Raw genomic sequence first — 5,552 nt, 5'->3', positions numbered from 1 at the left:
TCGATAAACAGTTCAGTCGACCGACGATAATTGTCAGTCTACTAATAACTAACTATTAGTCGACCAACTACTGTTTCAGTCGACTAATTTTGTCGTTTTTCCTGAAACTTCAAAAAGGCGTATCTTTTTATTTTTCAAACATTTTGATCGTTCAAAATAGACTGTTTTGACACCCTTTCATACCCTCAACGTATGAAAACTTTCAACTATAAATATGGGTGCATTTTACACTCAAAAGAACTTCAATTCAATCAATTTGAATCAATTACTCTTTGCTTTTCACTCATATTTATTTTCTCACTCACTTGATATTTTCACTTCAGTTTTTCACTTAAATTCTTTTGAGAAATAGTGAATTCATGAGTAGAGTATTTCAACAACCTCAAAAGTCAATTGCATCTCATTTGCATTCAAAAGAAGGGCTCATAGGTTGTTTTGTATGTTGCTACTTATTTTCTGTAAAAGAAAGGACTCCTTGGTTTAAAGGAGTTGTTTGCTTTCAGTAGGTGTGTTACTGAAAATGGGACCGGATTTGGTATGTATGATCTTGTAGTTACACAAGGTTAATAGTGGAAATCTCAAGCGGGTTTTGCTTGGGGACTAGATGTAGGTCGGGAAAGACCGAACCAGGATAAATTATTGTGTTCTTTGTGTGTTTGCTTTGCGAATTGCAAAATCCGTCAAAATTTCGCAGACAATTTTTAAAAGCACTATCCACCCTCCTCTAGTGCCCATTGCCTTGATCCTACTGCACTTTCAGGTGGCTCCTACGGCACCCTCCCCCTTCTGATGGTTATTGAAAGGTCTGTGGGAGGTCGACAGCCTCCCTATCGTGCCTTCCTCCCTCTCTCTATATGTGAGAAGGGTCTGGCAGGTGGTTCTATGCCGCCCCTCCCCCTCTTCTTTGGGCCCTCCCTGCTCCTCGCTCTCTCTCTCTGTTTCGATGGGGTCAGGCTCAACCAGGTAGCCGAGCCCACCTCCCTCTCGGTTGAGGTTGGGATCGGGCTCGGCCTGGCAACTGACCCACGCCGGTGACCTTGTCGTCCTCTTATTCTGGTATTCTCGCTCCACAGTTGACCCGCGATCATATATAAATATGCTTTACAGGTGCGTAGCTGAGCTAATTGAACGATGCTTAGTGCTAAGCATCACATGTGGCTAAAAATGTAATGCAAAAAGAAATAAGAAAAAAATGCAAAGGCAATAGCATGCAAATCGGGTAAATACCCGTGGTGAGTAAGTGATGCAAGTGCATCAGAGGTTATTTATTTTTTTGGATGCAACACTTTTCTGTTCACACACTCACTTAGTTGTGGATATCTAGGACTGCTTTGATGGAGTTCAGAGATCATGTTGAGCATGATTTGAATGTATGAAAATAAAAGTGCTTTTATTTTTGGAGTTCAGATTTCATGTTAGTCATGGTAGTAGTTAGCAGGATATTGGAGTGTGTTTGCTGCAGGTACATGTTTGACATTGTTTTGATATGAATGATTTGAATGTATTGCAATGTTTGATGTGATTATATTCAAGCTTGCATGAAGTTATTTTCAATTTGATTATGTCTTCTATGTGAAATTGTATCATAAAAATATGCTTCAAGTGAATATATTGTGTTATGAATGAGTTTGTATATGAAAATGAATGATAAGTTATCAATGCTTTAAACATGCTTCAAATGAATAGTTTTGCACATGAAAATATTAAGTTATCAATGCATGCATCATAGTTTTTATGATTGAATGACATTATATTTATATATATATATCAAATCATTAGATCCACCATGAATGCATGATAAATTTGATATTTTCTTCATCATAGCATTCTTATGATTCTCTTTTAATTGGTTGGGATTGTATCTATAACATCATAGGACAAAATGGGTGCAAACCGTGAATGAATGTACCGTAGGATAGTTGATAATGAGGTATCGCTTGAATATATGGATGGTGTTGACAGTTTTATTGAATTTCCAATGGCAAGTGTCAATATAGTGGATCTCACAGGTTGGATCAGGTGCCCATGCACGATGCGTAAGAACAATCGATTTGTAGAACCTCATGGCGTTAGACATCACTTATACAGGAAGGGTTTTGTGAGTAATTATCAGAATTGGATGCTTCATGGTGAAGAGTTTTGGAATAATTTTGACCCACGGATGGTTGTGGTGCACAATAATCCATATGTGAATTTGATATTTGATGTCGCAGAACCAGAACTGGGTTCTGTTATGGGTCCTAGTGATATACCAACTGGAGTAGAGGAAAAAGCAGCAAACGATGCAGCTAGTAGAATTTATGATTTACTTAGAAATGCTAATGAGCCACTTTGAAATGGTTGTGAGTGTCACACTATCTTGTTTGTAGTTCTTCAACTAATGAATTTAAAGTCTGAGTATAATTTAAGTCAATCATGTTTTAACCGTCTGTGCTCTATTGTGAAGGGTATATTGCCCAAAGATGATAAATTGCCATAAAATTTCTATCGTGCGAAGGTTATGGCCAACGCTTCAGATATGGGGTATCAAAAGATAGATATTTGTCCAAATCACTGCATGTTGTATTTCAAAGATCAAGAAAATAGCAGATTATGTTCGTCATGTGGGCATCTTCGGTTCAAGCCAAAGACAAGAGGCAATGGTAGCACGAAGTCAAAAGAAATGTCATACAAGTCGCTCTGCTACTTTCCTCTCACCCCTAGATTACAATGATTGTATATGTTTTCGAAGACAGCTAAACACATGAGATGACATGCAAATAAAGTTTGACATGATAAAGATAAGATCATGCATCATGTTGATGCAAAAGCTTGGAAGCACTTTGATCGTACTCATCAGACCTTTTGCAATGAAAGTGAGAAATGTTAGGCTAGGTTTATGTACATATGGATTTAATTCATTTGGGGGTAGATCAACTCTATACTCGTGTTGGCCAGTATTTGTCACTCCATACAACCTTCCTCCAAGCTTGTGTATGAAGCATCAAAATCTTTTATTGTCTCTATTGATCCCTGGTTCGACCTCGCCGGGCTAAAATCTTGATATATATTTAAGGTCATTGATCGATGAACTAAAAATATTATGGGATGACGGTGTTCTCACGTATAATGCCCACAAAAAAATAAAACTTTAATATGAAGGTTATTGTTCTATGAACAATCAGTGACTTCCCTGCATATGGTATGTTATCTGGTTGAAGCACACATGGGAGGTTGGCATGTCCGTACTGCATGGAGGATACAAAATCTTTTAGATTGACGCATGGAAGGAAGTCATGCTGGTTTGATTGTCACCATCGATTTCTACCTACCGACCATCCATTCTGACGATAAAAGAATGTGTTCTGAGCAAGCACAACTGAAATGGAAGGTCCACTTACACGGTTGTCTGGCATAGAGATTTTAAGACGATTGTGATACTTTCCATATGTACTGACAGATACCCGTAGTCTAATGTCCTTCCTTGGATTTGGGAAGGATCGCAATTGGACAAAGAAATCTATATTTTGGGAATTACTATATTGGTTGACTTTATTGATACGACATAATTTGAACATGATGCATGTGGAGAAAAATATGTTTGATAATGTGTTCAATACAATAATGAATGTTAAAGAAAAAATAAAAGATAATCCAAAGGCCTGTGTGGATTTAAAAGTAATATGTAAAAGACCAAAATTGGAACTCAAAGAGTACAATGGCAAAGTACTGAAACCAAAGGCAAGGCATGTGCTTGGACCAGATCAAGTAAAACAGGTATGTCAATGGTTGAGACAGTTGAGATTTCCAGATAAATACGTCTCTAATATTGCTCGGACTGTGAAGATAGGCATGAGACAATTATATGGGTTGAAGAGCCATGATTGTCATGCCATTATGCAACAGTTGATTCCCCTAGCATTCCATGATATGTTAGACAAACCTATATGGGGGGTATTATCCGAGTTGAGTAGATTTTTTAGAACATTGTGCGCATCGAAAGTTGTAGTAACTGAGGTAAATAATCTCAAGGATTCTGTTGTTACTACTATTTGTCAGCTAGAGAAGATATTTTCGTCAGCATTTTTAGATGTTATGAAACTTGTGATCATACATTTATCGTATGAACTTAGGATTGGTGGTCCTGTGTAATATTGGTGGATGTACCCATTTGAAAGATATATATTTTTTTATATCTTTTTCTTCAATGCTATTGGAAAATTATTGTATTACAAGATATATATTGTTGATAGATGCATGTTTAACCTAAAAAAAAGGTTTGGAATAAAGCAAGAGTGGAGAGTTCTATTTGTGAGGCGTACATTTTAGAAGAGATTTCAAATTTCTCATCATATACAAAAAATGAGTATGCTTAGATAGATGTGTAAAAATACAATAAAAGATAAGATTCGAAAAAGGAGATATGTAAGAAGGTAGGCATTGCATCCATTGAAAATAAGATGAGAGAGAATAGTTTACGGTTGTTTGGACATATTCGACAAAGGCCTAATGATGCTCCAGTTAGAAGGATGAAGAAATGGAAAAATATATTAGTTAAAAAAGGTCGAGGTAAGCCTAAGAAGACTTGGATAGGGATGATAGGAAATGATATGAATGCTTTGAACCTCACCGAGGACATGGCATTGGATATAAATGATTGGAGGAGAAGGATTCATGTGAAAGACCTAGAATGATTTTCTTTTTGGGTTCATATCGCCGACCCCAATTGTTTTGGGATAAAAGCGTTGTTGTTGTTGTTGTATTAAAAAATAATGAAAAATTGTAAGAAATTAACTCAATACAGAAATTCAACTAAATAACTGAAAAGTAACAATTTCGGGAATCCAATTCTAAACTTGACACTGCCTCTATTTTATATCTTATATTTATAAGACAAGAATTCTAATCTTAATAGACTCCCTAAACTACTTCTAAAAGATAAAACTTATCTTAATTAATATAAGAATCAAGTATAAAGGATTCAATATCCATTATAATGATCCAAAACTGAAAATATTCAAACTAAACTCACATAGATCTCAAATGTGTGGATCCAGATATGTGTTAGTTTGTATTATGATTTTTGCTAGGTAGCCGACCCAACCTCTCTTTTTTGCTGCCTTTATCCTATCCAACCCAAGTGTTTTTATATGTACGTTTAGTAAAAATAAACTTTGAAAGCATATGGATCCAAATTTAATTTTTTATTTTCCTTACATGGCAAGACCCGAACTAAGACTTTGGTATTTGGTGGGTTCCGGTATACACCCAGATAGGTCGGGTATCCAACGGGTGACATTCCACGTAAGGCTTGTCCTCATCAAACAAATAAAAATTCTTAAAGTTGTTTCAGGATCATTTCAGGATAGTAATGTTTTGAAAATAACGTGTTTTGGTACTATATCAACCTTCGAAAAAGCTGCCCTTAATTGAAGATATTTTCAATAATATCGACGATATTTTACGGCATAAGGATCAAAAGTGGCCGAAAACTGCAACGAACTCCTCACTTCCCTTTCTTCCCTTCTTGCTCCACAAGAAAGCCCTCTCGTTGAGGAAAGGGGAAAGAAGTC

This window comes from Nuphar pumila, chromosome 15, assembly GCF_984573655.1.
Source record: "Nuphar pumila chromosome 15, dmNupPumi1.hap1.1, whole genome shotgun sequence".
NCBI lineage: Eukaryota > Viridiplantae > Streptophyta > Magnoliopsida > Nymphaeales > Nymphaeaceae > Nuphar > Nuphar pumila.
The sequence above is the reverse complement of the archived record's forward strand: the minus strand, read 5'-3'. Positions refer to the sequence as shown.